General features: G+C 39.5%; 1 protein-coding gene across 1 annotated transcript in view; it reads right to left on the bottom strand.

The window, feature by feature from the left end:
* Positions 1 to 22757, bottom strand: part of MTMR3 (myotubularin related protein 3) — a 133123-nt gene extending 110366 nt beyond the window's left edge. Inside the window, 1 exon segment of the mRNA XM_082417321.1 lies at positions 22518 to 22757. The gene's annotated coding sequence lies outside the window, so the exon portion shown is untranslated.
* Between the last annotated feature and the right edge of the window lie 306 nt (positions 22758 to 23063).

The following is a 23063-nucleotide window of genomic DNA, read 5'->3' as shown; positions in this document are numbered from 1 at the left end:
AGGAAGATCCCACGTGCCGCGGAGCAACTAAGCCCGTGTGCCACAACTACCGAACCTGTGCTCTAGAGCCTGCAAGCCACAACTACTGAAGCCCCCGCACCTAGAGCCCATACTCTGCAACAAGAGAAGCCACTGCGATGAGAAGCCCATGTACCTCAATGAAGAGCAGCCCCCGCTCGTCGCAACTAGAGAAAGCCCTCGGGCAGCAACGAAGACCCAACACAGCCAAAAATAAATTGATTAAAAAAAAAAAAGAGGGCAGACACAAAAGAGTATGTATTGTATGATTCCATTTATATGAGATTTCAGAATAAAGGCAAAACTATGGTTATAGAAAGTTATCAGTAACTGCCACAGGCAGGGATGGGGGAAGGAAAGTGATCCAAACTTTTTGGGGTGATAGAAATAGGAGTATTTATATGACTTTATACAATTTTAAAAACTCAAACTACATAGTTAAAAATGAGTGAATTTGGGGAATTCCCTGGCGGTTCAGTGGTTAAGGCTCCAGGCTTCACTGCAGGGGGCGTGGGTTCGATCCCTGGTTGGGGAACTAAGATCCCATACACTGCTTGGCACGGGGGAAAAAAAAGAGTGAAATTTTGTGCAAATTATACCTCAATGAAGCTTTTTTTCCCCCGCACTTAATAACAAAAAAAGTCAGAGGTATACACATATGCTCCAGGTAAGGCAAGTATTTTTCCTAAATCTTAGTTAGAGTAAGGCTCTAAGAAGTTAATGACTTGCCCCAAAATCATTTGTAACTGGTGGAACCATGTTTAGGGATACAGATCATTTTATTGTAAATCTAAACACAGAATGTGTGCTTTAGGAATGACCATGAGAATCTGTATAACTAATACCCTTTTGATGGAGCTCCACGAACTGCATTTAACCCATAGTGAAGCCGTAAAGGAAGTTTCAACTTACTCAGGGCAAGCCAGCTAAAACAGATTAGGCTAAAAGTTGGATGGTGTAGCACAGATACCTCAAATACTTGCCAGTGGTCAAGTTTATTTTGGGAATGGATTATTTTAAAGTTCTTCATGTTAACTGAAGTGCCTATGCATTAATCCCAGTATTCAAAGGCTTCCAAAACAAAAATTCTGAAAGAAAGTTTTGAGTACTTTACCTTTCATTCTCCCATTATGTGTTACAATCAAGCAATTAGGGTCAAGTAATGAAAGAACCAGATTTTGCAAGACAACATAATATCAACAGCTTATTTTAAAAGCAAGACAAGAAAGCTGCCCTTAATACTTATTAACCACATCAATCTTAACCTCAGCCTAAAGAAAACAAATTAAAACTTTTCTTCATCTCTATCACCAATTCATTTCACAAGAGTCTAGAATCTAATCCAGAAGTAGGCAATCCATGGAACCTACAGCAAATACTAGGTGTTCACTAATTCTTAGCATATGTAGCTCATCTCTTCACTTCCTCTTGTCTGTTCTACTTTCCAGTTTTTCTCTCCCTCTTTCTGCCACTTTTATACGGTTACCACAGCCTCTTTTTGAGAAAACAAGAGAGGATATTCATGCCTGATGAGTGAAATTATGATTATAATCTAACTTTCTATCTTTGCTCTTCTACTTATGGTGATAATCTCTTTAAAGGAAACTTCTACATCATATAGGTATAAACTGTTAGAAAAGAATACTGATCCATTCTATACCCATCCTGACACTCTTCCCTATAAGCAAAGACCACTGAAAATTGAAAATACTTCATTATTTTCACTGATTCTGAATATTATGTATGAACTGAACTTACCTATGCATATTAAACATTTACCCTGAGATTAAAGTCCAAATTATCTTTAAACATTACTAGACTAATATTAGATATATTAATCAGAACTCTCAATTTTAAGTGAAAGAAAGCCAAGCTAACTTAAAATCAGAACTGCCTGGCTCACAAAAGGATACTAAGGTGGTGCACAGACACGAAAAGAATGAACTTCAGGCAGTAGGGCCTCAAAGTCTCAATGCCACCAGATCCATCCTCTTTATCTCATGCTCCTCTTTACTCATTTGGCCTCATTCTCTCCCACTATAGACAAACCTCCTGCCTCCCGCTAGAGGCAGTCTCAGCTTCACAAGCCCAAAAGAAAACTGACAGCTTTCTCCTGTCATCTGTGTATCAATACCAGTGAAGAATACCTACTGGCCCTTTGTGTAGGATGCCAATCAGTACAAGTGAGAGAGACAAAACTGGACAGGCCTAATACACATGTTCAACCCTTAAGGCACCAGAAAATGAGTAATGAGAAATCTTGCTGAATAAACTAAAAGCAATGACTTGCCACTATCTGTAAGTTATCTTGATTCCATGAATTAAATGCAAGGACCTCAAAAACAAACAAAAATCCAATGAAAACCCTATTCCTTTTACTAGTATAATTAAGTGTTGGGGAAGCCCCTAATGTTCAAAAAATCTGCCTTAAGGGCACAATCTAGGAATTAGCAATAATCCTCCAGATATAATCCAAAATGTAAAAAATAAAGAAATCTAACCCCTGGCTCTAAAACCAGTGACCTAAAATTACAGAAAGGTCCACACACGGGGGGAAAAGGAAAAGGTCAATTTAATGAGCATATATATGATAGTTTAGCAAGAAACAAGCAATCTCATTTAAAAAATTCACTCAGTGATGGCACAAATCTGAAATTAAAGCATAACATGAGACTTATATTTGTTAGTGATCATATAATCAACACAGCAATGGCTAAGAATCATACAACACTCAGGGAGCCAAATATCTCTGGAGAAATGCTTCCTCCCCCCCCCCCCCCGCTTCTGGCACGCCTCACGGTTTGCAGGATCCTAGTCCCCTAACCAGGGATGGAACCTGGGCCCCCTGCAGTGGAAGCACAGAGTCTTAACCACTGAACTGCCAGGGAATTCCCACTTCCTTCCTTGAAAGACATTTAAGTGGAAAGGAATCTGAAACTTCCTAGCATATCTAAGTTTTAAATTACTTTGTTTCAAGGCTAAGCATTTCAAAACAATTGAGTGTTATAAAGAAAACTCACAACCCAAAATTATTTGCTGATCCACCACTCAGTTTAAATGACGCAGTTTGCTACCATATACGGTTTTTATCTTTCCGGCACTTCCAGTCCCATGCAAGCTGTTTCTGTTCTACATAACTGCATGTATACTCAGAATTCAATTCAAACGATGACCTACATTTAGTAGTATCTGAGTACCTATAAGACATAAAAAAGGCTCACTCTCTACTAATTCTTATCTTTCAGGCTCAATCTGAGGGAATAAAATGATACTCTATTTTTACTAAGTAGCAAATTTATAGTTATTTATGATAAAGAATTAAATTCCTTAATACAAAGTTGTTACTCATACTTATGAAAACATTACAAGAATGTAGAGCTGCAAATAGTGTAGGGGAGAAGATCCGTGTTCGTAACAATTATAATAGCCAACACATATAAAGAACTCTTCTACGTGCTTCACCATTTATTAGTCATTTAATCTTAAAACAACCCTATGAGGTATTATCCCATTTTACAAAGGGGGAAACTAAGGCACAAAAAGATAAGTTAACTTGCCCAAGTCATAGAACTACCTAATAATTTACAGATCTAAGTTTAAATCATATAAAAACTTAAGTAGGACAAGCATATATAAAGCCAATTCAAAAACAAAAGGGCCAGACACTGCTTTGGGAAAGATTCCTCAGTGTTCTCCCCAGTGCTGCAAGTAATAATAAATCCTTCCTTCTCCAGAGTTAAAAATAAAGAGGGGGGTGGGGGAGGGGATATCATACTACTCCATTTCAAAAAGGCAAAAAAGAAAAACTAGGATTTTTTTCCTCTCAGTGCACTGAAACCAGGCCCAGATTACTGGGTTGGGGGTGGGGGGAGAGATATCTATATTCTCAAATTATACAAAAATAGCACAAAGTAACATTTCTTCAAGAAAAGCACTTAAAGAGGCACATTCTGGATAAAGCACATATTAAATTACAGCACTCAGAAAACTAAGTTTTTATTTCCTAAACTTTAAGCTTGAAAATAATATAGTAAATAGCTAAAAGCAATCTTCCTTAATATTCTATAGGAAAGGACCATCATGTTAACAATTTTTATTGGTAGATAGAAAGTACCACAATAATCAAAAAAGGGTCAATCTATAACTGTGGCATATTCACTTAGCTTTATCTCTGAAAAATACTTTCAGATTATTGAGGTGTTTTCTTATCTCTGAAACAACTTTCAACAACATGAAAGGGCATACTGCTATTTCCACACAGAGTCAGCAATGATCTTCGGTAGTGATTATAGTTTAATTTGCCATGTAGAAAAACTTAAGGCTATAAAATTGGATTTAGAAATGGAGCTGCAATCATTCTAATCCACAAAAACAACCAGAGTACTTATTTCATGACTCTGAAGCAAGTCCACCTTCATACTATTTTTACTCCTAAAATATGCAACACTAGTAGGCAAAGGGTCTGTTCCTCAAAACTGAACTGATTCTGGTCTTGCTTTGGTTTCTTCTAGTCTGTTCAAGTAGGAAACAGTAGCTACAGTGTCTGACATGAACCTGATACGTGTGCTTACTACTGAGCTAAGTATATTCCCCGAGCTCTAGAAAACTGATATGGCATTGAGCTTCTTGAGTTAACCCTTAGTTATTACAAGATTATTCTCATCCAGTCCAAGAGAAGGAAATGGTACTACAGCCTCACAAAGGTCACCACCATTCTGAATCTGCAGCTTTTTGCCCATCCCCAAGTTTTACAAGATCATTACGAAAAAAAATCTTACTTGCATCCTACTACAGAAGTCTTTCCTATCATTATTCCCAGGAGATACAAGTAAGATCACATCTTGATTTCTTGGCTGCCTTTCACTGATGTTATCATAGCATGAAGCTTTGAAATAGGACCCTGGGATAGGCCATTGCCTTCAAAGTGTCTATCATTACTCCTTGGTGAGTCAGCTTCTGGACTGCTGCCAATGTGCTTTTTGTTGTGTTTATCATGAAACCATATTTCTGCAGAGTTGAAATAGTGGCCAAAACACTGTATTTCAAAAGACTCCCTCAGGTGTTTATCAAAGAAAGGACACAGATACGTATCCAAGCAAGCCACTCACATGTCTCAGTAAAAGAAGGAATGAATAACCCAAGCAGGTTTACATAATATCATGTTAAAAGATTCTCTTATGTCCAAGTATCCAAAAATGCCCTGTAAAATCTCCTGATAACTTTAAGTATATGTTATGCAAATGGGTACATTTAAAAGTTTTTCATGCTCTTGACAAAGGAAAAGTTATCTTTTTCTGTATCAGGTAAACTAGTTGAAGAATTCTCAAGTTAATAAAAGTTTGAGATACCCAGGAATTCTCTGAAGGCTCATCAAATATCTCTAAAGGGAAAAATCTATTTTTGTATCTTTTTAGATGTACCCCCTAATAAATTTTTGTTAATTCTTAGTTTTGAGAAGGTAAAACACTGGGAATGGGGGAAGGGGGTGTGTAGTGCAACTTAAGTAGTTCCATGGAGCAGGAATGCAAAAGCTCCTAGCTCTAAATAAAGTAATGGACAGTTATAATGCCTTCAGGGAAAGAAGGAGTGTTATCACTGTAGTAACAGTAGCAACGACCACAACCGGCATATATGGAGTGCTTACTATTGGCTAGCTACTGTTATAAGCATTTGCCGAATCCTAACAAAGGCCCCAAGAGTACTGTTATCCCCATTTTAAAACTGAGAAATCTGAAGCAAGGAGAAGTTAAGGAATTTGCCTAGGATCACAGGGTACTAGTGGTAAAACCAAGATTCAAACCCAAGCCTGAGCTCTTCACCATACTAAACTGCAATAGTGGAAAGAACATCCAACTTGTTATTAGAAGACCTGGATTGAAATTCTAATTTAGCTATTCACTAGCAGTGCAACCTCAGACAAGTTCTGACAGCTTTGAAACACAATTTATTCACCTGTAAAGTGAGAGTAATAGTACAGCCTGCCCTGCCTACTTCACTAGGTAGCAGTGAAAATTAAGTGTGCAACTAATACAGCTAATTAAAATTTTATTTGTAATACTGATCCCATGGTTGCTACCTCCATACTCCCATATTTCTAATTTTGGCAACCCTATCCTGGAATTCTCAACTTGAATCACCAATATTGTAGTCTTCGGAAAAGTAAAGAGCCTAAGTCTTGCCCCTAGCAAACAACCACATACAGAAGACAAACTGTTAATTTGCAATCCCCATTACTGTCAAGAGTGGGCATTTCCAGATGGATATTTCCATGGGAAATAGCTAGAAACATGATAGCCTACAAGTGAGATATCCCCTTAACCAAATGTTCATACTTGAAGCGTAATGTCTCTTGGTTCTAAACACAACATTCAGTTTTCTAAATATCTTAACTCAGAAGAAATGTACATTGCTGAAAGAAGCTCTGTAGCTCTGTATACCAAGTACCTCAATCATAGTATCCAAAAGGCTTAAACTAATCTAATTCTAAGACTAATCAAAAGAAACACACACATACTATTCTCGAAAATGTCATATACCACCTACAGTCTCTGTAGTCCTCTGCAGGGTCAGAATTGGAACCCTGAAACATTAATTTGCAAAAATTGCCTGCAATTTCTTTCCCAAGATAAAAGGTCCTACACCTCTTTTTCTTGCCCTCATATTGCTAGAAAAAGAAAGTTCACTACACAGAAAAAAAAGAGGATAATTTAATTCAAGTAGCTAATCAACCATAAACTGTAAGTTTTATGACTTGTTTACATGAAACTGGCAACCAATATTAATACTTCCAGCCATCTTGCGGGAACTCTGTAGTGCTAAACCTGTTTTACTTATAGACTTTTCACTACCAATTATATAACCATTCTGCTAGCTAGAGGAACAAAAGAAAGTCAAAGATTCACAGTTCAAGAGCTACTAAAAACAAAATATGACATTATGCACTAAGGAGTTTGATAAGTAAATATATCCACTAAGTACATGTGCCTACTTCCTTAATTTTAAAAAATTCTCATTATTTACAGTTTACACTGTAAGATTATTTGTATAACAAATTATTCTCATTCCAGAGTGAAATTTTGGGGGGGGTGAAGTTTACTAAGCAATTAACAAAATTCTGTGAAAATTACAAGCTTTTTCAGGTTCCATAATAAAGTTAAAAAAGCTCTAGGCACCAGATTTCTTTTAAAACCATAAGAAAACACATACGTGGGCATACACACACGTGTGTGAATACTTTTATAGCAGCTTTATTTGTAGTTATCAAAAACTGGACAACCCGGGATTTCCCTGGTGGCACAGTGGTTAAGAATCCGCCTGCCAATGCAGGGGACAGGGGTTCGAGACCTGGTCCGTGAAGATCGCACATGCCACGGAGCAACTAAGCCCGTGCGCCACAACTACTGAGCCTACACTCTAGAGTCTGCAAGCCACAACTACTGAAGCCCGCAAGCCCTAGAGCCCGTGCTCCGCAACAAAAGAAGCCACCGCAATGAGAAGCCCGTGCGCTGCAACAAAGAGTAGCCCCCGCTCCCTGCAACTAGAGAAAGCCCACGCGCAGAAACGAAGACCCAACACCGCCAAAAATAAATAAATTAAAAAAAAAAAGACAACTTTGTTCTCTTCAAAATTTCTAGCCCTCTATCAACTCCTTCCCTTCTTATAGACATAGGTACGACATACTCAAAAACAAAAAACAAATGAACAACAAGAACAAAAAACCCTCCAATGTAGTTTTTTTTTTTTTGGCCGTGCCACAAGGTATGTGGGATCTTGGTTTCCAGACCAGGGATCGAACCCATGCCCCCCGCAGTGGAAGCAGAGTCTTAACCACTAGACCACCAGGGACGTCCCTCCAATATACTCAATTTAAAAATTCATTAAGCTATACATTTTTATGCACCCTTCTGCATGTTTTAGATCATAATTTTAAAAGACAAAATAGGTCTCACCATTAAGTGTATTCACGTATGAACAGAAGTAGCAGAAAAATTAAAAAGCTAAAGGAAGACAAACTCAGCTAATTACGTTCATTAAAATTTTGTGAGGCGGTAAAAGTTTTAAAACTGAAGTATTACCTACATACAAAAAAGTTTATACAAGTATACAACTCAATGATTCTCATAAAGAAAACCATGAAATTACCACCCAGATCAAGATACAGAACATTAGCAACCCTACAGCCTCCCTTATGCTCACTACCAAAAATAACCATTATTCTGACTTCCGTTGCCATCTATCAGTTTTGTCTTTTTTTTAACTTTATAGAAATGGAATCACACAATTAGCACTGTTTGTGAATGGGTCTTCCATTTACACTTAATTTTTCTTCTTGCAAAGTGCATTTAGGTAAGCCTAGTAAGAAAGGTTCTCTCATGTATTATCAAATATTCAAATTTAAACCATAAATCATTCTCAAAGCAAACCATTTCTCAAGCCATAAAATATCTAAGATATTGATTTGTTTAAAGTATAGCTGGTATTCCCTCTCCCCAAAGAGACTTCTAAAACAGAAATTTTCAGTTACTTTTAATTGGAGAAAATAGAGATCCAAATGTCTCAATAGATATTCTTTCTTTCATCAGTAAAATTTGAATTATAACCTTAAAAAGCAAGACAGAAGAAAAAAAGGGAAGGGACATCATGAAGAAATTTCAGACCATAATTCTCTTAAAATTAATTTTGATCTTCTATATAGAAAAGAGTTGTCAATTAATTATAGCCAACACTGAACACAAAAATGCAAAAATCTAGTTTGCACTAAAATATGTAATTCCAACACAATTTTGATAGCACTGCAACAAAATTTTTAAATAACTAAATGCTTCTACTTTATCCTGAGATCTCCTCCTCCTGCTAATCTACATCACTGTTTCATTTTAAGAGTCCATAATCTGTACCATCCAACATGTAGCCATTAGCCACATGTGGCTATTTAAATTTAAATTAATTAAAATTTAAAAATTTTAATTTATTGGGTTGGCCAAAAGGTTCGTTCGGTTTTTTCTGTAAGATGGCTCTAGTAGCACTTAGTTGTCTTTAACTTCATTTGAAACAATTTTGTTAGCCTGTATTGTAACACCTGTCATATCAGGGTACATTAAAAAAAAAAAAAACTTGGGACTTCCCTGGTGGCGCAATGGTTAAGAATCCGCCTGCCAATGCAGGGGACACGGGTTCGATCCCTGGTCCGGGAAGACTCCATATGTCACAGAGCAACTAAGTCCATGGGCCACTACTACTGAAGCCCGCACGCCCTACAGCCCGTGCTCTGCAGCAAGAGAAGTCACCGCAATGAGAAGCCTGCGCACTGCAACGAAGCGTAGCCCCAGCTCACTGCAACTAGAGAAAGCCCGCGCACAGCAACGAAGACCCAACGCAGCTGAAAATAAATACATTTATTAAAAAAACCTTATCAAAATTGAATTTTTGTGTAGCTGTTTTAATATTCAAGATGGAAGAAAAAAGCAATATTTTCGGCATATTATGCTTTATTATTTCAAGAAAGGTAAAAACGCAACTGAAACGCATAAAAAGATTTGTGCAGTGTATGGAGAAGGTGCTGTGACTGATCAAATGTGTCAAAAGTGGTTTGAGAAGTTTCGTGGTGGAGATTTCTCGCTGGGCAATGCTCCATGGTCAGGTAGACCAGTTGAAGTTGATAGTGATCAAATCGAGACATTGAGAACAATCAACATTATATACCACATGGGAGACAGCTGACATATTCAAAATATCCAAATCAAGTGCTGAAAATCATTTGCACCAGCTTGGTTATGTTAATCACTTTGATGTTTGGACTCCACACAAGTTAAGCAAAAAAAACCTTCTTGACCATATTTCTGCATGCGATTCTCTACTTAAATGTGATGAAAACGTTCCATTTTCAAAACAAATTGTGTCGGGCAATGCAAAGTGGATACTGTACAATAAAGTGGAAAGGAAGAGATCGTGGGGCAAGTGAAATGAACCACCACCAACCACACCAAAGGCCAGTCTTCATCCAAAGAAGGTGATGTTGTGTATATGGTGGGATTGGAAGTGAGTCCTCTATTATGAGCTCCTCTGGAAAACCAAACGATTAATTCCAACAAGGACTGCTCCCAATTAGACCAACTGAAAGCAGCACTTGACGAAAAGCGTCCAGAATTAGTCAACAGAAAACGCACAATCTTCCATCAGGATAATGCAAGACTGCATGTTTCTTTGGTGACCAGGCAAAAACTGTTACTGCTTGGCTGGGAAATTCTGATTCATCCGCCGTATTCACCAGACATTGCACCTTTGGATTTCCATTTATTTGTCTTTATAAAATTCTCTTAATGGAAAAAATTTCAATTCCCTAGAAGACTGTAAAAGGCACCTGGAACAGTTCTTTGCTCAAAAAGATTAAAAGTTTTGGGAAGATGGAATTATGAAGTTGTCTGAAAAATGGCAGAAGGTAGTGGACCAAAAGGGTGAATATGTTGTTCAATAAAGTTCTCGGTGAAAATGAAAAATGTCTTTTATTTTTACTTAAAAACCGAAGGCTTTTTGGCCACCCCAATAGTTCCTTGATCAAACTAGCCAAATTTCAAGTGCTCAATATGCACTGAACAGCAGTTATCGAATGTCAGATGGAATCAGAGAAAGTTCTATTGAACAACACAGGTTCCATACATGCTGTCTCATCTCCCACTCCTCACCCCTTATTATGCTAAAATTAACCTAAGAAAATGATGGATGATTAGTATGGATCACCAAATCCCATTGTTTCCCATCTCACTCAAATTTAATTATCACTCGTTTGGAAATCTCTTCTCCTTGGCCTCCACTATGCCTCATTAACCTAATTTTAACAGGTTTTCTTAAAATTCAATATTCTCCCACTCCCCTAAATGTGAGCCTCAATCTCTGGCTCTTCTAGGTTCAACACCTCATCCAGATAAGGCTTACCTTTCTTCCTGCCTCAAGTTCTCTATCTCCAAGCTCCTGCAGGACATTTTTACTTGTATACCCTGGCCTCAATGTTAAACGTGTGAAGGGTTTCATTTTAGTCCTTTTCCAAAACCAGCTCCCCCTCCCAATTCCACATTTCTATACTATCACTATTCTCTGAGACCCAAAACCCACCAACTCTGAATCCTTGCCACTAACCTCCCATTCAAATTTGTGTATTTCCTTTAGGGTATCAACCAACAATCCTCTACCTTAATCTAGCTACCTAAATTACCACCTTGCCACCACCTTAATTCAGGTCCTTATTACCTAATTCTGAGTACAGTACAGATTCTTCACTGCTTTCTAATCTCTGCCTGCTCCCAATTATGCACACTACCACCAGACACATCTTCACCAAAACTGCCTTTGATCTCAGCCTAAAAGGGCTCAGTACAGCAAGTAAAAGAATTTCAAGTAATTTAAGGATTTCATTAATTTATAGCACTTTACAAACTTATTTTTGAATCCTCTATTCTGTGCTAGCAAAACTAAAACTATTCCCCGAACACAGCTCTATGTGCCTCACCTATATAAAGCTGGGACTCCTCCTAGTTTCTACTATGCAATTTTAACATGTTGGCTGCTTTATACTACAAAGCAATCCATCTCAGCGCCTCTTACATAGCACCCATTTTGAACAGACCTAAGTGAACAGACCAGGAATAAGAAAGTTACAAATACACATATTGGTTTAGATTTAATATAAAAGCATCAATATTTATTGCATGCAATTCTATTCCCCCAAAATTTACTCTGCAGAATTATTTCTGTGGAAATTATCCTACCGTTGTTCAAAAGTATAAAGTGCGAGAATATCCATGAGAAACAGCACTTTTTGTAATAAGGGAAAAAAATGCCAAAAAAAAAAATCCCTAGATGTCCATCAGTAAAGGACTGGATAAATAATTGTAGCGTGCCTATAAAACGTTTTAAAAAACTACAGTCCTTAAAAATGAAGTAAATCTATATTTTGTGATACAGTAAGATGTCTGTAGTACATTACTGAGAAAAAAACAAATTGTAGATAAGCACGTACAGTTTGATCCTATTAAAGGGGAATTTTAAGATCTGTATATTAACTGAAAACAACTATTAATAGAGGACTAAAATTGCATTCTATTCATACAACTGAATAGCTATTAAGCTAATAGCTTTTAAGTGAAGTAAATTACATATATCAACACAGATAAATTTCAAGCTTTTCAAATAGAATATATACACTAAGGTACCACATACATTCGAAACACAATACTACTACATTTTAAATACACAGAGACATTTGTTGGAAGAATAAAAGAGCATGGGCTAAGAGAGTAAAACCACCTCTGGATAATGGAAACAGGATCTAAGATGAATAATGCAAAAGGGACTCCAACTATATATTTTGATTTTTAAAAACAAATATAAATACACCTTTCAGGCAAATCTTACAAGATGTCAACATCTATTAAATCTAAATCAACATCTTTTAAATTACGTACATGGTGTTTATTAAATTATTCTCCATATTTTTCTAAATTTTGAAATATTTAAATTTTACTTTTAAAAAAAGAAAAGCCAAGATTGTGGAATTTGCGAACAGAGGAATATGGTCTTTATCGACTTCTACAGGGTATTTTTTTTTTTTTGACAAGCCTATATATCTTTATTATAAGATTTTTAACTAAAAACCTCTATAAATTTATATTAGCACCTACCTTTATCACCTTGATTGCTCTTCAACTTTAATCTTATTCTTTAAAATAATAAAGGGCAGATAGTTAAAAAAAGTTCTACCCCGGAAATCTAACATTCTGAATCATATATCATCTATTTACACAAGCATTTAAGTCACTATAATATGCAATAAACAGAAAAAGCTGACAGGCTCTACCTAAACTCTATCACTTAAACGTTAAAGGATGTATTACATAGACCTTCCTAAAATATCAACAGATGAATGAGTAAATAAACTTACAGTGGCTCAACTCCCAGCTGTACATTAACACCAAAACCCCAATGAGACTCTACTGTCAAAATAGGTCATTTATCTAAGTATATTCCAGTTCAAATTACATGTAAAAATCAGTATCACATCTGAGTTGCTATAGTCCCACTTGATTTTTTTTTTTTAACATCTTTGTTGGAGTATAATTGCTTTACAATGGTGTGTTAGTTTCTGCTTTATAACAAAGTGAACCAGCTATACATATACATATATCCCCATATCTCTTCCCTCTTGCGTCTCCCTCCCTCCCACCCTCCCTATCCCACCCTCTAGGTGGTCACAAAGCACCGAGCTGATCTCCCTGTGCTATGCGGCTGCTGCCCACTGGCTATCTATTTTACATTTGGTAGTATATATGTCCTGCCACTCTCTCACTTCGTCCCAGCTTACCCTCCCCCCTCCCCGTGTCCTCAAGTCCATTCTCTACGTCTGCGTCTTTACTCCTGTCCTGCCCCTAGGTTCTTCATAACCTTTTTTTTTTTTAGATTCCATATATATGTGTTAGCATATGATATTTGTTTTTCTCTTTCTGACTTACTTCACTCTGTATGACAGACTCTAGGTCCATCCACCTCACTACAAATAATTCAATTTCATTTCTTTTTATGGCTGAGTAATATTCCATTGTATGTATGTGCCACATCTTCTTTACCCATTCATCTATCGTTGGACATTTAGGTTGCTTCCATGTCCTGGCTATTGTAAATACAGCTGCAATGAACACTGTGGTACATGACTCTTTTTGAATTATGGTCTTCTCAGGGTATATGCCCAGTAGTGGGATTGCTGGGTTGTATGGTAGTTCTATTTTTAGTTTTTTAAGGAACCTCCTACTGTTCTCCATCCACTTGATATTTTTAAACACACACACACAAACACACACACACACACACAACATACACAGCTACAGTTCTTGCTCCACATGGCAAGTCCACATGGCATGTCAGCAAGCAAACTGGGAATTCAGGCCAAGTCCTGTGTTTACAGTTCATAGAATCTGATTTTTCTTTTTAAGGTTTCATAATTCTCAAACAGCTCATTAGGAAGAGAAAAATTAGATGGAGGTCTTGTGTTTAACTGTGACCAAAGCCCACACTATCTCAGTCAAAGGGGAAATCACAATAAGAAAGTTCAAATCAGCTTGCCTGCCCCATTTTCCCATACCACTTCCTACAGCTGCCACTCTGCTTAGGAACTGGAGTCAGTTAAGGAACCACTTTCTTCCTCTATTTTTTTTTTTTTTTTGGGCACACCCCACAGCATGCAGAACTTCCCCAACCAGGGAGCGAACCCGCACCCCCTGCAGTGGAAGTGCGGAATCTTAACCACTGGACCACCAGGGAAGACCACAACCCACTTTCTCAATGGTGACTATGACTTAAACCTTCATAAGCCAGCCAATGAAAACTAGGACAGGGACTTCCCTGGTAGTGCAGTGGTTAAGAATCCACCTACCAATGCAGGGGACACAGGTTTGATCCCTGGTCTGGGAAGATCCCACATGCCACAGAGCAACTATGCCTGTGCACAACAACTACTGAGCCTGAGCTCTAGAGCCCATGAGCCACAACTACTGAAGCCCGTGCACTCTAGCGACCGTGCTCCGCAACAAGAGAAGCCACCACAATGAGAAGCCCACGCACTGCAATGAAGAGTAGCCCCCTCTCGCCACAACTAGAGAAAGCCTGCGCGCAGCAATGAAGACCCAACACAGCCAAAAAAAAGAAAACAAAGGATATTAAAATGTACTTTAAAATAGCAGCTTTTTCCTAATTATAAGAGTAATACATGTTCATTACAGAAAATTGGGAAACTACAGAAGAATATGAAGCAGAAAATGGTCACTATCCCAGTCAGAAATTAATCACTGTTAATATTTCCATTCTTGTCTTTACAGGGTCTCTCTTATGTATAAAAGTATATTAGTTCACTTACTAAACATGATTTTAAGTTCAGCAGATCAAAGAGGAAATAAAATACTAGCTTCTTCAGAAGACTAACTTTTTTTTTCAGTGTTTTCAGAGTAAACCAAAGCCACGTGTACAGGGAACTGGAGAGAATAAGACAAGTGAGAGAAATCATACTTGCTCCTTTTCATTCACCCTAGGGCAAACCATGAAGTCCATGTTTCAAGAACCACTATATACCCAAAGACTAACTAATGAGTATGTTTCCTTTTTAAATAGCAAACTACTATATAAATAAATATACACAAACATATATACACACACACAGTCTTGCCAGTAGGAGGGACACACACGGTGAAAAGAATTACATCAAGACTAATTTTTTGGGCTTCCCTGGTGGTGCAGTGGTTAAGAATCTTCCTGCCAATGCAGAGGACACGGGTTCGAGCCCTGGCCTGGGAAGATCCCACATGCCACGGAGCAACTAAGCCTGTGCGCCACAACTACTTAGTTTGTGCTCTAGAGCCCGCGAGCCACAACTACTGAAGCCCGTGCGCCTAGAGCCAGTGCTCCGCAACAAGAGAAGCCACCGCAATGAGAAGCCCACGCACCGCAAGGAAGAGTAGCCCCTGCTCGCCGCAACTAGAGAAAGCCTGCGTGCAGCAACGCAACCAAAAATAAATAAAATAAAAAATAAAATTTAAAAAAGACTAATTTTTTTGTCACCATGAATCTATCCTTAAGAGAAAGTAAGAGGATATCTGAAAGGCTGATGTAAAATTAATGACCTCTCCCACAAAAACGTTTTCTGTGCACATCAGATGAACGAAAAATCTAACTACAGAAAATGACGTATTGGTTTTACAATGCTATAACTTATTTACACATGTAAATATATATGTACGAGTTCAAACAGTTAGTCCATAAATATTGATAGCTTACTTTGTACCAGGCAGTATATTAAGTGCTGAGGAGTGAAGGAGAATAGCCATCAGTACCTACTTCTGCAGGGATTACAGTCTACCTCTTTAAATATGATGTCAAACACTAGGCATGTGGCCTCAAAGGAGTCACAACATCCCTGATTAAACGATGCTTTCAAATCCTTATGAGGATCTAAGAAAATGTATGTGACAGCACCTTATAAATCATGCCACCTAAGGTAAAAAGGGATACCTGGCCCTTTTCCTAAAATACTGTATATAGCAATCCCCTTCAATATAAATTATCTTTTAACTGGCAAAAAAAAATTTATTTTAACTAGCAAAAAATAATCACCCAGGTTGCTCTTTTCACAATCTCTAAGATTTCAATATTATCTTTCTCTGATATCGACCCATGTAAAATAACTGAAATTAAATTCCCCATGATGGGAAGTAAGAGGGAGACTCATTTTTGTAGTGAAAAAAACACCATTTCCTGATTTCATAACTTACAGGGGGGAGGAAAGGGGCAAATCATAAGTAACTTATTCAAACCTAAGGAAAAAAGTTACCTTTTAATCTAAGATTCATCAGGGAAAGTTTCAGCCCAAGAAAGCATTTTTTAAAAGTTATTGACTCAGGCTCTTCCAAATGGAGTTAGAGCGAAAGGTTAATTGTGGTATTTTGCAAGCAAAGGAAAGCAAGTACAGAGCAATTTTTTCAGTCTCCAAGACCTAAGCTCTTAGAAAACAAAACTGTTACAACCAAACTGCTTTCCATAAAGCACAGACTTTTAAAAATATACTCTACACAATATCAGTTCTTCATATCTAAGAGAAATAAACTAATTATTTAGACTGTTTCCTATCCTATGATTTGCCCTTTTCAAATTCAGCCACGTCAACAATGACAAAAGGTATCAAACTGATGCTTTATGAGCAAGGTTTATGTTTGCGCTTATTGCAGATGTGACTCTGAACAGCATGGGACACTTTAAAGACTATCATAATCCAACTAGGCTGGACCATCTGCACAATTAATGGAAAGGCCCAAAAACAGTCAACCATAAAAGCCCAACATTAAATCTTAAGCGTCGAAAGCAGTTATGTCCAAAGTAGAGTACAGTGCACTTCAAGGAATACCCAAGATGCTCCACTGTGGTAAAGAAGAAAAACATTTGAACTTTATTGTTAATTCTCATCCTTGTTAATATTTTTGTTTATATTTTATAAGGTATTTTTAATTCTCATCCTTGTTAATTTTTTGTTTATATTTTATAAAGTACACAATAACCAATTACTATACATATTATTTGTAAATTAAATACTTAAGGACTGAACATTAACGCTCAAAATTTTTTACTGTTGGGATGAGCAATCAAAAAGTTTAGAGACCACTGGTCTAAAGTAGTCCCTATCACTGCACTTTCATTTTTACCCGCCCCTTCCACAGTTAAGCAGTAGAGGCTAAGATCTGATGCTGAAAAAAGAACAAAGGAAAAAAAAAAAAAAAGAACAAAGGAAAACTATTCCCAAACTATTTTAAACTCCCACCAACAAGCTAAAAGGTAGTAAGTCACTAGCAAGAATATATGGAATTGCACAGGGAGCTCAGCTCGGTGCTCTGTGTCAACCTAGATGGGTGGGATGGGGGGCTGGAAGGGAGGTCCAAGTGAAAGGGGATATATGCATACATATAGCTGATTCACTTTATTGTACAGCAGAAACTAACACAATATTGTAAAGCAATTTTACCCCAATTTAAAAAAAAAAAAAAAGAAAAAAGAATACATGGAATTGGACACTGATATTCTGTTGCTGAGACTTTAAAATAGCATCCTATGTAGAGGGCGCCCTGAGTATATTCAAATTTAAAAAGTAGAACCCGGGGCTTCCCTGGTGGCTCAATGGTTAAGAATCCGCCTGCCAATGCAGGAGACACGGGTTCAAGCCCTGGTCCGGGAAGATCCCACATGCCGCAGAGCAACTAAGCCCGTGCGCGACAACTACTGAGCCTGCGCTCTACAGCCTGTAGGCCACAACTACTGAGCCCGCGTGCCACAACTACTGAAGCCTGTGCGCCTAGAGCCTGTGCTCCACAACGAGAAGCCACTGCAGTGAGAAGCCCGTGCACCGCAATGAAGAGTAGCCCCCGCTCACCCCAACTAGAGGAAGCCCGGGTGCAGCAACGAAGACCCAACGCAGCCAAAAAATAAATAAATTAAAAAAAAAAAAAAAAAAAAAAACCTTTGCCAGGTAAGCCCACTTTTAGGAATTTAGCCTAAGAAAACAATAGCACATGTATTTTAAAAGTCCAAACAAGGGAATTCCCTGGCAGTACACTGGTTAGGGCTCCATGCTTCCACTGCAGGGAGCACAGGTTTGATTCCTGGTCGGGGAAGCAAAATCCCGCAAGACACGTGGTGCCGCAAAAAAAAAAAAGAAAGAAAAAATACATTTTATGTTGCAACTCAATACACACATATAAACGTATAAAACAACAAAAGTTTCCCAAATCAATAATTATTTTTACCATTTTTGATGTGCTGATATTTTCTATTTTTTAGAAATCACATTGATTTCATTACCCTATGACGTTGCCAGCTGCCATTTAGAAAACACAGCCCTAAAACTTTACATGGAATGTACTAAACTCCTTGACCCTTCCACTTTCCACCACCGTTCTAACATAACAAAATGTCTACTCCAAGTGCAAACCTGGGCACAAATGTAAGACCCCCAGATCCCTCTGAAGTTTCTCGAAACACTGTGACCATTCCTATTGGCAGACTGGTACAAGTGCTTGCTAAAAGGTTTCTCCAGGCAGAGTACAGACATTTTGTTGTTGCTTTACCAGTGATATTAGTAAATTCTGCACTTGACAGCAGATACCAGATTTTACCACTGCTCCACAAGCCAACTCTTCCAGGAAAATAGGATTCTAACACAATAGGACTCCATTATCATCCCCTTACATTTTTAGATTGCTTTTCATATACACCACTCCACTTGATCCTCACTGACAGGCTGATATAAATAGAGAAGTTGCTCTTCTTCCTTTTACTAATGAGGAAACTGAAGCTCAGAAGGGTTATGTGGTTTGCCAGAAACAATACAGCTAATGAGAAGCACAACCCAGGCTTGAACCCAGGACTTACTGGTCATCCAATGCCATGTTACAATAGTTTTCACTTTGAACGTCTGATACAAATATGAATTTAAAAGGTATGTTAAGGTTCTAGGCACAAAAGTGAAGATAAAAGCATGAAATTAAAATTAAAAATAACAATGAATATTAACAATTTTGGTAGCCTCTAAAATTACTGGCAATCCTAGTTCAACTGGATATGTACTTAATCTCATGCTTTGTCTTAAGTTTCACTGATTATAAAATTACATATAAATTCACCACAGAAAATTACAAAATTGGGTGGTCTGTAAGAAACAACTGACCACATAAATTACACAAACTTCCCCCGAACCATTCTTAATCTTGTGGCTTCACACTAAATTATGAAGTTCCCTATGTGAAATCCATTTTGATTTCAACACTAAGTTAATTACAACAGCATAAGCATGTTGTTTCTGCATAATACTTGCAACATGCGCTCAATTTCCAGAGCACTTTTGGACGATGTCTAAAATCCATAAGTCAAAAGCAGAATTCAAAACAGAATGTTCTTTTTTCAGTTGTTGTTTTTTTTTAATTAAAAGGTTCATCTACCTATATGAGATTAATACGAAGTAACAATTAGAAATTATTAAAGATTTCCAAATTCAGGCTGGAGAAACTACTTGAGGTCAACAAGTACAGGCCTTTAATTGTAGATTGATAAGAAAACTGAGGTCCAGAGAAGTGACATTCCTAACAGCAGTCACAGAGTCAAATTAATGACACAATCTCTGCCAATCTACAGCTTCCCATTATTCTAAATATCTCTGCATCTAACAAAATGTGCTTAAAAAAAAAAAACACTAATACCTAAAAAAATTAAGAAACACATACACACACACACACAAAAATTAAGGCACATTAAGACCCAAAAACTAGAGGACAGGATAGTGTGCAATGGCAGTCTTCAGAAAACAGAATCTCTTGATGGGATCTCAAAGTTCCAAACCACAAGGACTAAAAAACTGACTCTTTAATCCAATGCAAATGATCAAGTAACTTTTAATAACAAACGTTGTTATTAACCACCAAAACTGTTCTTTTTTCCATCTCAATACTATTCATTTACTCGACAAATATCTGAGAGCACAGCATACGCTGGGAACTATGCTAGCTACTGTAGACACCAAGGAACAAAACAAACATGGCCCCTGGCTCTTGTAGTGGACAACTAGGTGTACTTCTCTAACAATACTACACTATGATTTAACAGGATATTTAGCAAACTCCTTCACTGCTCTATACAACTGTAACATTTTCTTCCAACTCTTCCAAACTTATAACAAACCTCACCACACCCCCTCTGCAATATGACTACTTCCTTTGGTAACTCAGCACTCCACTTTACCACAGAAGGTGTTAACCAAAACTGCAACAGATTTTAAAACTGACTTTACCAGTCCTCAGGGCCTCAGGCATATTTCAAGAACTTTTCACAATCCACAGTAAACCTTCCTGGTTCACAACCCTTGTCTCAAATGACTGCTAATTCACCTGCCCTACCCACACGTTACTAGAAACTGAATCAGATGGTGTAGGAGCAATCATGATGCTGGGAAGCACCTTCAGTGGAGCTCTTTGTGGGCCAGAAGCAGACTTACTGCCTCTCCCTCTCTGCTTCTTTCCTCTGGATTCCTCATTGTATCTCTGGATATACCTCCAGTCAAGCAGCCTCTAATTTTATCAAGTGTGTTCCTCAGAACCTGCACAAATAATTTTTGGCAACAAATCTGTTTCCCCTACATAAATCCATTATATTTTAAGAGATGCTCAATTTTCAGTTTTGTCTCTCAGGCTTCCCCCTCCTCCATACCTCTGAAATTGTATAAACAATTAAAAACACTCTCAGGAGTCATAATTAGTGGAAATCTTTTGGAATACCAAAAGTGATCTAAAGCAGAAGTTCACAAACCTGGCTGACCAGAATCATTCAGGGAGTTTTGTAAGGATGGATTCCTAGGCCCCACCCTCAGAGATTTTAATTCACCAGGTCCCGCGTGATGCCCAGGAATCAGCATTTCAGGCAGTCCATATTATTTCCGACAACTGGTATTTAATTAGGTAAGGACTGAACTAAAAAAACCTGGCCTACAAGCTGGGAAAACCTCGGTTCTCCTATGGCTTGCCATTAACTAACTACAAGTGGGGCTGCACCAGTGTGCTGGTCACTCGAACAGCTCAGGGCCACCTGAAAATGAGGAAAGTAATTAGAGCTGAAAGAAGCCTTTATAGGGAGCCAATCAAAAATTCTAGAACCCTCCAAACTTAGTTAAATGTCACATACTGTACTGGGTTTACTCAAAACAGTGTCATTCTCTAAGCTCTTCTACCCACCCAAGTCACAGGCCTTGGAAAAGAAGACTTTCTGCGTGCCACCAACACACCTTACCTTAGTTGGTCTCTGAGCAAAAAACAACACGCGTCTTGTCTCTTGCCCTACTGAAACAGCCTTGGATCTGAAAGGGGAAGGTCCCCAACACCTCTTCGTGTACAAGTCACGACTACTTTACATTAAAAAAAAATCATCTCATCTAATTCAACCCAGGCCTCGATGGCATTGTTGTCGACATTATGAGAAACGAAGGTGAAGCTCAACTGGAAGAGCATGCCAACTTTTTTTCCCTCGTCGTGAAAAAATAGATACTGTCAGATAACAAAGTGTATGTCAAGATACTAAAACGGTTAAGAATTTAGGCCTCAGTCTGGAGACGACACCTGACCATCATTACCCAACAGTAGCTAATGTGCAAAACTCACAGGTGAGACTATCAGACCCCCGAGGAATTTATTAAAACGGCCATAAAAGTTACACCACTATTTTGAAGGAAGTTTTCCAGCCCAAAGTACAACCAACAATATTATCTTAGGGGTCCTAAGCAGCAGGATTCAATACATTTAGTGGCACGATTTTCATCTGAGAAATTACTCTGCAATCTTTCGTGGAGCTGTTTGACCAGTGTTGCTGAGCTCTCTCAACCGCCTCCGAACCATCCTTCCCACCCAAGCACTACCAGGTCAGGGTGATGCCCTGCTGCACAGTAAGGCGGCCACTCCTCCTTCCCACAAGTCCCGGGCCCGCTCCGCTCGCCCCGGGGGCGCCGTGGCCCCCGACCTCCGGCCTCTCGCCATGGAGGACTCCCACAGACCCGGTCGGGGCGAGGGGCGCACACTCACCTCCCGGGGGTCCGCGGACATTTCCCCGGACGCTGCGAGGTAGCGCCTCACACCCCTAGCCCCGTGGGCCCTTCCCCACCAAGTTCGGGAAGGCCGCCCGGGATGGACCCCGCCTCCTCCGCGCCGAGGGTCCGGGCCGCGCCGGGCCGCTGAGCTCCCGCTCCCCGCGCCTCCCTCTGGCGGCCGCGGCCGCCGCCCGGGTCACCCTCCCCGGGCCACGCACGCCGTCCCCAGCCCCCCGCGGGCCGCCGCCGCCTCCTCAGAGGGTGACAGCCGCCGCGCCCGGGCCGAGGCCCGCCCCTCCTCCAGCTCCTCCTCACCCCCAGAGGAGACGGGGCGGGGGGGGGGGGCCTTCCTTACCGGGCGGCAGGACATGGCGAGGCCCGTCACGGCACGGCCTCCTCCGCCACCCCACAAGGCTCCCAGCCAGGGCCGGCGGGGGGCAGGGCCTGGGCCGCTGGAGCGTCTCGACCGGCTGCTCCTCCGCCACCGCCGCTGCCGCCGCCTTCTCACAACCACAACAACATGGCGGCGGCGGCCACACAGTGCACGCTCCCGAGACACAGCCGGGCCGCGAGCGGGGGCGCGCGCACGCTCGGGCTCTCAGCCCGCGGTCAGGGGAAAAGAGGGCGGGCCGTCGCGGGGGAGGGGGCGTGGTCTGGGCCGATTACCACGCCCCCGGGGTGAGCGGGGTTGCTGATGAGCCGAGCGCCCGGAGCGAGCGAGGGGCTGGCTGGGAAGCGCAGCTGGAGAAGGAGAGAGAAAAGGGTGGGTAATGGGCGCAGAAGAAAACCAAAGGTGGTCCCACAGACTTTTGGGAGGCATCTTTTCCTAGCTCTATAGCCCTGGGCAAGACAACGCTAGAACAATAGTTGTATCTTTCACCTGTAATTGTGCTGAGGATAA

Source organism: Balaenoptera physalus (assembly GCF_965194825.1).
Source record: "Balaenoptera physalus genome assembly, chromosome: 12".
Classification (NCBI taxonomy): domain Eukaryota; kingdom Metazoa; phylum Chordata; class Mammalia; order Artiodactyla; family Balaenopteridae; genus Balaenoptera; species Balaenoptera physalus.
This window is presented reverse-complemented; position numbering and strand designations above follow the sequence as displayed.